The sequence below is a fragment of the Sceloporus occidentalis genome, unplaced genomic scaffold (assembly GCF_023333645.1).
Source record: "Sceloporus occidentalis isolate IW3139 unplaced genomic scaffold, rSceOcc1.0.p SCAF_24, whole genome shotgun sequence".
Taxonomy (NCBI): Eukaryota; Metazoa; Chordata; class Lepidosauria; order Squamata; family Phrynosomatidae; genus Sceloporus; species Sceloporus occidentalis.
Window position 1 is genome coordinate 3,736,046 of NW_028317004.1, and position 14,141 is coordinate 3,750,186.

Sequence of the window (14,141 nt, forward strand, 5' to 3'; positions counted from 1 at the left end):
CATCTTCTTAAGGTGGCTCTATGAGATGAAAACAGATGATGTAACAGCATCCCGGCCAAAGGCCTATCTAAACTCTGCCCACATTTCAAGTAGCCCACCCATTCTTTGTGATGATAATTCCATCAAGATGTACACTTCACCGGCAGGTGATGTATATATATATATATACTGTCTTGCCCTTTGCCAAGCTAGTCTCAAACATTATAATTTGCAAACAAGGTCTTGTAACAATGTAATTTTATTTTTCCAATGTATACTTTGACAGCCATACTGTTGTTGCCTGAGTGAAGTAATCCATCCACCTAATACCCACAATGTGTGTTCTAAAAGAAACCATCTTTTCCCCCCAGCTTTGAGCTCTCCATACCATTGACTTTTCCACATGACCCTTGCTACAATCAAGTCATCCTTGCGCAAACAATCCCTCACCTTCTGTCTCAACCTCCTAATAGATTGCAAGCTCTTAAGAGCAGGGGCCATTTCTCCTCCTGTAACAAAATTGCATTGACATGTGTTAATGATATTGTGAGTTTTGTATACTGTTATTTTTACCCTACCCTTTTGTAACACAACCCGCTAACGCTTAGCAAAATGTAATATAAAATGAAGGGTAAATGCAGCCGAATGTCTTGCTTCAGATTAATTTCTTCCTTCATAAAAGATTTGTGCTATATGATGTTATTTTTTCTGAATACATTTAATAAAGCTGCAGATCTATCACAGATGGAATCCCTAGGAGATCTTTAAAAAAAAAATAATCAAAAGACTGTTAAACATTCTTAGAGGATTCATGTTTCCTGTTATGCATTGAATTATTGTTCTTAGTCCTCCTGTTTTTACTTTTTTAATTAAGGCGTTCATACCAAAAAACTCTGGGAAAGTTTGGTTTAACAAGTGATATAGCATTTTCAATATGTTTTGGCAAATGCCCAATTGCATCTTGTTAAAGGTACAATAATAAGGCCCTTTACTCATTGAAATGAGAGAAGTTTCACTCAGATATGAGTCCACTGCACTAGCAGCTTGTTACTGGTACTTGGTAGGCATCACCTCCTTTTGTGCTGTATGCTGATGCACTTCTCCCCTAGCACCACTGACGCTGCTGGAATCTGTTTATGCCTAATCTGCAAATAAACTAATATACTATTAAGCCTAAAAGGGAAATAAGAGAATAAGAAAGAGTTAATAGGATCAAAAGAAGGAAGAGAGTAGAATAGGTTACAAGTCAAGAAGAGAGAAAACAGGCAAGGAACGTGTAAATAAAATAGACAGCATTATAGGTAATCTAATGGAGTTAACCCATTCAATCCCATTGCTGATTTTGAGATACTTACTAAAAATGGTTTTATTTTTACGTGAAGAAGTAAATGATACTCCGGACCAAGATGTTGCAATAGAAAGGGGTCGATTTGATTTTAATAAATCATCTAATATTTGTTAGATGTAAACAAATTCCCATAAGAAACTTTACAAATTAAAGTAGATGTACTTAGCATACCCTAGTGCATCATCTTACAAACTGAGAGGGTCCATTGTGTGCTTCTTTAAGGGATTTCATAAGCAATTTCATTTTGGTATGTTCAATAAAAAGAATAGTGAACTAGGTGCTTATTGTATCAATAAAATGTGCATAGAAATACTTGTGCTCATTCCCTATAAATAACATAAACATAAACAAGATAAGTTATAACAACAAATTCTCTTATGCGTAACACTTTTCATTTAGGTGTGTATTAGAGAGGCCTGAGTAATGTTCACTGAGTGCATGAACTATTTTTGAAGAAGCAACACATGTACTGTATGAAACATAACATTATTTTCTCTGTGTTCATTTTTTGTTTCTAAAAGTGCTACATTATATTGATCATGTATTTGTATAGGACGCCAAGGAAAAAAGTTAACCACAGATCTTATTGTTAAGAATGCTAATAGCCTTTGTCCGTCTAAAGCACCATATTCAACGTAAATGTTTTGCAGCAAACCTAAAATAAGAAAATCTATTTACTATTAGGTTGCATTAAATAAGTGTTACTAAATCATAAATTGGTCAAGCCAATTGATTTTATGTTGCATACATTACAACTTGTTTCAGGAAGAACATAAATTATGGAAACTATCAGTCCATACAACAAGTAGGTTAAAATGTACATCGTTATGATCATAAACCTTTAAAAAATCAATCTTCACATTTTTTAATGGTATTTTGAAGGAGTCAAAGGAAGTAATGTAGCAAATTGATCCAATTAACAGTGAATATGGCTGAACATCAGCATTAGAAAAAGCTCAACTTTCCACCCTACATTCAGTAGCTAAATAAAAGCTGCCGTTTAACATCACAAAAAATTAATTTTCCCAAAACCTGCATAGGATTGAAAATGTAATTGAATAAAGAATAAAAGTGGCTTCTGCTTCTGCCTTTGAAGTGCTCAAATTGAATTCAAATTCCCGTACCAACAGTTATTGGAGGTTTGGATAAGCAACATTTTCTCCTAACCTAATGGCAGTTTGACTTAATTGCATACTTTATAAAAGATGTAAACAGTGAAGAGGGTGTATTATAGACCATCAAGCTAAGATATGGGAAATTGATGCATAAGCTTTTGTAGCACTTGGATATTCTACAAAATTTACCAGCCTAGTGTAATCAATATCAGCAGTGGGTTATGATCCAAATTGTTAAAACATTGTGAAGTAATCTCCAACACTACATATTTTGGAAATAATGCACAAAAAGTGCCCTTCTTCCAAATGATGAACTTAACATTTTAAAGATTTAACCTTTATTTTTTCTAAATTAAGATGCCCAATCCAATTTAGAGTAATAAAGAGGGAAACGCAAATAGCAGATAAGCCAAAAAACCCGCTAAAAAGCATTGTACCTCACTGGAACAGATTTTCCCTGACTGCATAATGCTAAAATAATAAACTAGTGCAAACTATTTAAGTGTTAGTTTTTTTTAGCTCTAATAAAAATTAAATATTGCTTGCCCATGAGATTTCTGAGGGAAAAACAAGCCTTCCGGCTTGTCTGGTGTCTGTAGATGAGTGTTTAATAATACTTCTACTACCCTAAGTGGAAGGGTTTCCATCACCTTTTACCCACCATAACTTATGTAATGGTGTTTCTTAGCTACCCCAAGCCTCAACTATTAAGCCAGTATCACAACCTCATGCTGACAAGTCCCATGAAGGTCGAAACAGCTGTCCATGAGCGGTGATCTGGCTATTGTACCTCTTCCCGAGTTTTGTCTAAAGGTTGTCTTGTACAGCGGGCAATTACTTTCAAGGGATCCATGTATAAAGTGGATATAGAGGCAAAGGTGATAATTGTTAACCTTATTTGCATGTGCCTACCCAGAATCCCTTGTGGTTGTGAAAGCACCATGAGATTTCTGGTGTCTGTAGATGAGTGTTTAATAATACTTCTACTACCCCATCCATTTCAATGGAATATTAAATAACAACATGTATAATAAAGATTAATGAGAGAAATACTACTAAGCACTGATATTCACTAATGACTGCTTGTACTGGGCTGTCAAAGTCTTTTCACACCCAAATGTTAATGCTGGCTTTGTTGCCATAATGAGAAGGCATTAATACATATTGTGATCCAACTTTGAACTGTGGTAAAGTTAATCTCAATTAACCCATCACATGGAACTGGTGGAAAGCCTTCTTTTATACAAATTCCAAACTAATCTTCTCATTTTTCTCATCTATTCATTGTTCAACCACTTCAAGGATACCCTTTGAAACCCACATTACTTTTAGGAAAGACTATAGAACTGTGCTATAGTAGGTATTGTTTATAGGAAAGCTTTATGCAAGATTGGTTAATTGAACATTTGAGTCTATTCACGCCAGTGGTCAGTGGAGTTATGGGTTATCTATATGTATTCAAAACTCACCTCAAGTATATATGATTGCGGTAATAAAAAAATAAAATATTACAACAATACATATACTGTTAATCTTAGTTATGACACATTATCTGTAATTATAAAATCTAATGTTGCTTCTGTGAAAAACTCCTCTATTACATTGTTTCATAAATTACCCTAGCAAACCAATCATGTGTATGTGTGTAAACAAACCATCATAAACTAATATTAATAAAGAGTATTATGTAAAGGGAAATCCTGACAGCTCTTTAGTCCATTACAAACTCTAATTACCTCGTTATGCTATCTAAACAACTAACAGATATTTGTGAAATGATTTCTAGTTTTATCTTAATCGTTTAACTAAATTTACTGCATTTATTGTTGCTGATTATAGGATCTGAACAGATGCGGTTATATCTAATAGCTTGACTGTATATGATTGAGTTTTTGGTATGTCTGGGATGGAAGCTGTTGTGTTTCAGATAGGTTGGTCTATCTGTTGGTTTGCGGTAGAGTGAAGTCTGAATGGACTTGTTCTTCATGTAGATGGTAGTGTCCAGGAATTGGATGTGCAGGAGTAGCTCAGTTTCAGGTTTATATTGGGATGGAAGACATTATAGCCTTCATGAAATCTGAGGAGTTCCTCTTCGCTACCAGTCCAGATGATTAGTATATTGTCAATGTAGCAGAGATATACCAGCGGTTTGTTGTGGCAGGTGGAGATGTAGTCCTCCTCCAGTTTGGCCATGAATAGATTGGCATATTATGGTGCCATTCGTGCGCCTATTGCAGTCCCCATTTTTTTGAGATAAAAGTCCTGTCCAAATGTGAAGTAGTTGTGGTTGAGGATAAACTGTATTAGTTATGTGTTATGGGTTCTATTCTTAGGTTCTCCTGTTCTAGGTATTTGCGGCAAGCTGCTATACCATCACAATGGGGAATGCTGGTGTAGAGGGATTCTACATCCATGGTAGCAAGAATGGTGCCCTCAGAAACGGTGCCAATGTTGGTAAGTTTGTTGAGAAGATCGGTGGTGTCTTGGAGGCAACTGGGCAATCCCTTTACTAAGGGTTTAAGGATTTTTTCAACCCAGCCAGAAATGTTTTCTGTAAGGGTTCCGACTCCTGAAATTATGGGTCTTCCGGGGTTTCCCTCTTTGTGTATTTTGGGGAGCATGTAGAAAGAGCCCACTTTTGGTCAGTTGGCACCAAGCCTTCATTATGCCTGAGGAAGGGACCTAACAACTTGGTCTCGAAAGCTCGCAATTAAACTCTCAGCTAATAAATGGTATCATTTTAACTATACTTTTCTCCTGTTTTCTCAACGGCTAACATGGTACAAAACCTTTTTATCACCCTATGGGATGGGCAAACAATCTGGCAAGTGCCTGCTTTCTTAGTTTTTTTCAATGGAGATCGGCACAGGCAAACCAGCTTAACCTTTACTGTATGTGGTCGGCCAATGCTGGTACTGGACCTGCTCTCTCATTTTTGGGCACCAGCACCTGCATTCCCATCATGCGTCTCCAATCTGTCACACTAACATTTCAGGATAACCAGCCATAGTTTCCAATAAATGTGTACTCCCCGGCTAATGAATCCCCTCAAAATCCCACTCAGTTTTTCTGGGTCTTTGACTGACAAGTCTGTTCTTCTATCCTAGTACTACCTCTTGCAGTAAAACTAAACATTAAAAATGCTGTTTTGTATCTGCATTTCTTAAAGCATTTTAGTGATATACTTTAAGAACAATCATATCTTAAAAAATGTTTCAGAAGAACATCAAATGGTTTCTGAAGGAGGTCAAAAGAAATGTTGAAAGTTTGTGTTGCCATTTTAGAATCTACAAGGGAATTTTGAATGCTACATTGAGTAAAATAATTACCACTATTATAAAATATATACCTATATAATATAATAATATAATATAGATTTAATTACGTCGCTTTTAAATAATAACAAGATCATCAAAGCAGTTCATAAAAGCTCATATTTGTATGAAAAATTGCATTTAGGTTCTGACATATGAAAAAACAACTTTGGGAAATCTCAAGTGGACATCTCTTTTGCTTAATTTTCCAGTTCCATAAAATCTCTTTGACTGAAATTATGTTGCTGATTTTTTGGACAAAATTTTGAAATTCAGTTCTGCATTAACCCTTTAAAATGAATCCTGCATGGCAGCTTTGCCTATTACATGTATCTCCCACATTTTTTTTTAATTCTTGCAATTGGTTTGCCATTGAAATACAAGGATTATTCTGTTAAAATAACATTTTTGTCACTAAAGCATTCTATTGAATTAGAAACCCACAAATAGCCTTTTTAAAGATATGAGCCGTGTTTTGTAAGAGATGTTAAAGTGACACTTCAGTCATCTTTTACAATTGAATGCATTTGATAGCTAAGAATTTTTGTGTGGTTCTACCTGGTATATGCATTGATGGATTCTACAGTATGCCTCATTATGTATTCTGCCAACCTGTCCCTGTTACTTGGCTTGCAGCCAGTCAGCTCCAAGGCTTGGCAAGGGTTCCAGGGATTATTTTATAAAACCCCTATGCACAAATGCAGAAAACATTCCCATTGATGAAGGGAGCTCTTTCCTGTCACAGATTGGTTGCTTCCTTTCCTGAAAAAGAATCCGCTTGCATTCTTAAAATCAAATTCAATCACTTTATAAAGTCATTTTAATCATTGGACAATTTACTAGAGTTGTCTACAGTTGATCTTTATAAAGATTGTTTCGTCTAAGTGAGCAGCTCATGTGAATTGTTGCTCCATCACTGACGTAACATACCACAACATCTGCTGACTGTGATGGATATTTTTGAAAACATACTGCCCACAGATAATGTATATTGGAATATATATATATATATATATATATATATATATATATATATATATATATATATATATATATATATATATATATATAAAGTTAAAAAGCAATTGCCCCCTAATCATAATAACTGCTTGTGCCAACCTTGGTGGCCACAACTGCAATCAAACATTTGTGATAACGTTCAATGAGTCTTTTATATCCAGACCCACTGTTATTGGCAGAATTGTTTTATTTAAGAGGATTTTCGAGTATGAACTGCCTTTTTTAAGTTCATGCCACAGAATCTCAATTGGATTGAAGTCAGGACTTGGTCACTCCATTTTGTTTAATTTAAGCCGTTGAATGGTGTACTTGCTTTGGTGCATCAAATCATTGTCCTGTGCATAACCCAACTGCGCTTGAGCTTTAGGTCATGAACTGATGGCCGGACATTCTCCTTCAGGTTTTTCTGGTAGAGAGCAGAATTCATGGTTCCATCAATTACGGCAAGTTGCCCAGGTCCTGAAGCAGCAAAGCATCCCCAGACCATCACACTACCACCACCATCTTTGACTGTTGACATGATGTTTGGTCAGCAGTGGTTTTCGCCTTGGAACTCTCCCATGGATGCCATTTTTGCACATGCCCACAAGTTTGATCCATGTGCACAAGTAATGTTTGTGAAAAAATTATGTTTTGTGGCATTGTTAAATGTGAAATGCTGTTTCCACGCATCGACAGTGACAAAATATAACAGAACAAGTTACATTTTATTTGTTAGGATTATTGTTATTATCTTTTATTTATATAGCGCGGTGTGACAAAACTAGAAGTAACTAAGATAATACGATACATTAGGTTTTTTCTTTATATGCCAGGGAACGGAACTGAGCAGTGTGCAAATCAGCCTCAGTTCACAAAAGACTTACAACGCAGTGTACATGAGTCATACGGTCTGTGGTCAAGAAATGTGGCTTTCATTAGAAATGTGTGACATGGGAATCAGATGGTATGTGTGTTTGCTTACAATCTTTATATATATATACAGAGACATAACATTGATAGTTTACATATGTTCACAGTACATCTCAGGCATGTAATAAACACATTTTATACAATTGATATCCCTGCATAATTACTTTAGAAGTAAAATCAGGGTAAGACTGAGATTAAAAAAAGAGTATATAATTAAAGAACACAGTTCATAGGTCATATGACTACATGTGTACAATTTAATATAAACACTAGTACAGATGCTTCATGGCATTTCCACCATGTGTTCCATGTTATCCAGGACCGCACATACTTTAAAATTCCATATCAGAACTTTGACCGTGGACAGTTGTGAGTTCTTTACTTTTCTATCCAGTAGTACTGCTGGAAATAGGTAAAGTTCAGATTAGAAAATTAACATATATATATACACTGCTCAAAATAATAAAGGGAACACTAAGATTACACATCCTAGATCTGAATGAATGAACTAATCGTATGACATACTTTCGTCTTTACATAGTTGAATGTGCTGACAACAAAATCACACAAAAATTCTCAATGGAAATCAAATTTATCAACCCATGGAGGTCTGGATATGGAGTCACACTCAAAATCAAAATGGAAAACCACACTACAGGCTGATCCAACTTTGATGTAATCTAATCCTTAAAACAAGTCACAATGAGGCTCAGTAGTGTGTGTGGCCTCCACGTGCCCGTATGACCTCCCTACAACACCTGGGCATGCTCCTGATGAGGTTGCGGATGGTCTCCTGAGGGATGTCCTCCCAGACCTGGACTAAAGCATCCGCCAACTCCTGGACAGTCTGTGGTTCAACGTGGGGTTGGTGGATGGAGCGAGACATGATGTCCCAGATGTGCTCAATCGGATTCAGGTCTGGAGAACGGGCGGGCCAGTCCATAGCATCAATGCCTTCCTCTTGCAGGAACTGCTGACACACTTCAGCCACATGAGGTCTAGCATTGTCTTGCATTAGGAGGAACCCAGGGCCAACCGCACCAGCATATGGTCTCACAAGGGGTCTGAGGATCTCATCTTGGTACCTAATGGCAGTCAGGCTACCTCTGGCAAGCACATGGAGGGCTGTGCGGCCCCCAAAGAAATGCCACCCCACACCCTTACTGACCCACCGTCAAACTGGTCATGCTGGAGGATGTTACAGGCAGCAGAACGTTCTCCACGGCGTCTCCAGACTCTGTCACGTCTGTCACATGTGCTCAGTGTGAACCTGCTTTCATCTGTGAAGAGCACAGAGCACCAGTGGCGAATATGCCAATCCTGGTAAGCACAACCCCCACCTGTGGACGTTGGGCCCTCATACCACCCTCATGGAGTCTGTTTCTGACCGTTCGAGTGGATACATGCACATTTGTGGCCTGCTGGAGGTCATTTTGCAGGGCTCTGGCAGTGCTCCTCTTGCTCCTCCTTGCACAAAGACGGAGGTAGCGGTCCTGCTGCTGGGTTGTTGCCCTCCTACGGCCTCCTCCACATCTCCTGATGTACTGGCCTGTCTCCTGGTAGAGCCTCCATGCTCTGGACACTACGCTGACAGACAGAGTAAACCTTCTTGCCACAGCTCGCATTGAAGTGCCATCCTGGATGAGCTGCACTACCTGAGCCACTTGTGTGGGTTGTAGACTCCGTCTCATGCTACCACTAGAATGAAAGCACCGCCAGCATTCAAAAGTGACCAAAACATCAGCCAGGAAGCATAGGAACTGAGAAGTGGTCTGTGGTCACCACCTGCAGAACCACTCCTTTATTGGGGGTGTCTTGCTAATTGCCTATAATTTCCACCTGTTGTCTGTTCCATTTGCACAACAGCATGTGAAATTGATTGTCCATCAGTGTTGCTTCCTGAGTGGACAGTGTGATTTCACAGAAGTGTGATTGAGTTCGAGTTACATTGTGTTGTTTAAGTGTTCCCTTTATTATTTTGAGCAGTTTATATATATATATATATATATATATATATATATAATGTAAAAGGGTGAAGCCGTATCTGACCTGATGAAGGGAGGATAACTCTCGAAAGCTTGTCTTTTTAATATTATGTTAGTCCAATAAAAAAGGTATCACCGCATACTCTGCAATACTCTATTTTTTGACATCGTATATATATATATATATATATATATATATATACAGTATATATATTCCTTTGGACCAGTGTCCACAATGGCAAATGAGTAGAGGAGAGCATGTTACATTAACCCTTTTTTACATCATTTTACTTAATTATGCAATATCGCTACATGTTATAGTAACACAGAAAGTCTTTTTTTATTTTTATTTTTTTTAAGGACTAACCATACTATGAATGTATTTTTCCACTGACCATGAGGTAATGGCACAGTCTTCACAAACTATAGGTATCTTATGATATCTAGTGGTGAAGAGTAAGTATTGCAACATATTAAACAATCATCATTACTATTTGGGTCAAGCAGAAATGAGTGACAGTTGAAATGTTTTTTTTGAAACTACTTTAACCACAACTAACCGATCATGTTACTTTAAAAAATACAAAGTCAATTACTGTAATATAAATCAGCAAATGTTTCTTGTAATATGTATTCCATTATTTTTCTCCAACCTAGAGAACAAGCCACAAAATTAAAATTGTAGAACCCTGGAGTAAAATTAGCAATTGCTCTATCTCCTTCATGCTTTCATCAGCATACAGTTTGCCAGATATAGATATGAGGCAGTGCTGATCATAATGAGCACAATCATATACTTAGTCTAATATGTGTGGTACAGCATAAATCTCATTGCTACAGTGCCCTCCTCTAATATTGGCATCCTTGGTTTTAGTACACAGGTTTACTAAATAATGTAAAATATCAATGGCAATATACTTCAAATATATTTTTCTCATATGAATTCACAGAGGTGGTATTAATTGTGCCACACATATATTCAACCTTTTTTTGTGTTGTGTTTGCAACTGCTTGAAATACATAAGATCTGAGTAAAGATCAAAGGGTTAAACAAGAAAGACAAATTTTCACAGCATTCTTTGCTCACATTTACCAATGGTGTCGGTGGAAGGCGATGTAACAATGTAAACCTTGGTAACAAAAGTGAATATACCCCTCTGGATTTCCAATCCTCTGGAACTACTCCCGTTAACAATGATTATTTAAATAAATCCCTTAATGGTTTTGCTAGTGCACTACCAAGCTCTTTTAATAACCTGGGGTGTATCCCATCAGGCCCCATTAACTTATTTGTCTTTACCTTAGACAACTGAAGTAGAACCTTTATTTGTAAAAATTCAGTCAGCTAGACATTTACTCTTCTACATAACTTCCTTCTTTTGTTTTTAATCTTATCACCCCTTGTGTTACTTTCTTTTTCTCATTTATATATCTAAAGAATATTATATCTCCCTTTTTTATTGAAAGGGCAATTCTCTCTTCTTTGTGTGATTTGGAAGCTCTTATAACTTGCTTTTCCTCTTATAGATCTGTCTATCTACCTCACTTTGGAGTTTTTGTATTTACTAAATGTTAACTTCTTGTTTTTTACTATTCTGCCCACTTCTGCGGAGTACCACAGTGGTTTCTTTATTTCGCTTTTACTTACCAGCCTGATACAATTTTCTGTTACCTTCAATATTTCAACTTTTAAATAATCCCATTCCTCCTGGACTCCATTTAAATGGCACCAGTCTGATAGTGACACATTTACACATATTCCCATTTTAAAAAAGCCAGCTTTTCTAAAATCTAAAACTTTTGTTTTTGTGTGATGTGACTCAGTCACTGTCCGTATAGTATACCACACAGACTGATGATCACTAGATCCCAAAGTATATATCGAGTCAGGCATTGACAATGGTGCAGCATACCTCATATAATTAAATAGTAAGCCAGTCACTGAGGGTGGCACAGCATAACTCATCATTATATGCTGAGTCTGAAGGTGGAACACCACAACACCCATCATTACATAGTGATACAGACACAGATTGGTGGTACAACTTGACTCCTATCATTATATAGTGATCTAGATACTGATGGTTGTACTGCATAATTCCAACCATTGAATAATGAGCCAGACAATGACAGTGGTATAATATAACTCCCATCAATAAATATTGAGTCAGACAGTGGTACACCACAACTCATTACATATTGATTGAGACGCATATGGTAGTACACTGCCACTGACGGTGGTATAGAATAACTCCTATCATTATATCACAAGCCAGACACAGAACATGGTACAGCATAACCCCCTCCCATCACTATTTATGCATGCTCTCTCACACAATCACTCATGCTCTCTCACACTCACTGACATGTTCCCTCACACTCTCACTTACTCTTATTCATTCTCATTATTTCGCACACCCTTACTCACTATTACTCGCACTCTCATGTTCTCTCGCACTCTCTCTTACATTCACTCATGCTTTCTCATGCTCTTTCACATTGTCTCTTATTCATGCTCTTTCATACTCACACACTCTCACATAATATAACTGTCACGTCCCCGGGACCCATTGGCCGCGGGCGGGGATCTGCTCGTGGATCACGGGCACCCGATACTTCTCTCTCTGGTCCCGTGGTCAACAAGCGGACTTTTGCTCGCGGTCCACGGGCACCCGAGAAACCATCACGTTCTCTCCCTGCCGACACGGGAGAAGGAAGGACGGGCAGATCTAAGGCTGCTTGTCAATGCAGGAGTTCCCGGAAGGATTCCCTTACCTGACGTCCTGTCTCCGGTCCATCCACTGGGGGCGCAGCGATCCTTCTGGCTGTGCCATGGACGTGATGGACGTCTGGAGGCGTGGTCTTGGCTCGGCTTGGAGGCGGGGTTTTCTGTCTGGCGCCAGATTTAAAAATCCCTGCTGAGCTTTCACAGGCACCCTGTTGTGGTCTGCTACCCACGTATCTGAGTTTGCTGCTGATTTCTGTTTTTGACCCTTGCCTGCCTGACCTCCCATTTACCTAGTGATTCTGTACTTTTGCCTGTGCTACCTGCTCCTGTGTACCGACCCGGCTTGTCTGATTACCTGCTCCTGTGTACCGACCCGGCTTGTCTGATTACCTGCTCCTTTGTACCGACCCGGCTTGTCTGATTACCTGCTCCTGTGTACCGACCCGGCTTGTCCAATTACCTGCTCCTGTGAACCGACCCGGCTTGCCTGACTACCTGCTCCTGTGTACCGACCCGGATTGCCTGTCTACCAGTTCCTGTGTACCTGTTTTTCATACTCAGTACTTACCTGCTACCTGTGTTCACGGAGGGTGTCTCACTGTTGGGATCATCTAAATCCTGGATTAACGCTGTTGGGGCTTCTCCCTATACAGCAGTTTTCTGGGCAGAATAACTCCTGCGGTGAGTACCTCTAGTGATACAGACGCGACAATAACATGAACTTGATCCTATTTGCTCTGGTCTTCAAGACTGGTGTTTGTGTGTACATGTGTATTAATGTGCTGTTAGCATGTGTGAGGCTGTAGTGTGTGTGTTACTGTATAGCATTAAAGTGTGTGTTTATGGTTTGCATGCATGTGTGTGAACACTTGTGAGCATGTAGTGTTTGAATGTGTGTGTTTGTCACTGTATGGTCTTAGAGTGTGTTTCTGTTAGAATTTTGTGTTAGCATGCATCTGTGTGAGTGTATGTGTGAGTGTACAAATGTGTGTTATTGTCAGGTTTTAGTGTTTGTGAGCATAGTGTTAGCATGTGTGTCTGCTACTATATAGTGTCAGAGTTTGAGTTAGTCTATGGTGTCAGTTTACAGTTTTAGCATGAGTGTGTTTCTTTTGTATTTGATGTCTGAACACATCTCCTGCGTGGGGGGGGGGGGGGTAGTGTGTATGGGAGGGAGCATAGAAGCAAGTGCATGTAGGGGAATTCCATAGAATTTGCAAAAGCAACACCATGCAGATACCATATGATGGCTGGAGTGTTCTTTTGGTGTTTGGTGTCTGCCTGTATATGGCATTATTTCTGTCTGCTCAAACATAGACAGTGTGTGTGTGAGAACCAAGAGGGAGCACCAGAAGAGAGCTGCCACCAGTTGGTGGACTGCCCCCTCTTGAACCATGAAGGATTCAACAAAGGTTGTGTGGACATATGTTATTGTGTGTATATTAGTTTGTAAAATAAGATAAGCAAGTGTAGAAAACACAAACAAACCAGAATCACAAATGTATACAAATAGATTCAAATTTCCACTGAACTAAAGATGTGTTTGCATAGTCATACATGTTTATATGTGTGAGCATGAGTGTATGTAAATGTAAATTTCTGAGTTTGTATGTGTGTGCGTCTGATTCTGTATGTTTCAATGAGTGTATATGAATATATGTTAGCAAGTGTAAAAGGAAACAGATTACAATATAGGCGCTGCAGGGACAATACACGGGCGGGGGGGACAATATGATTAGG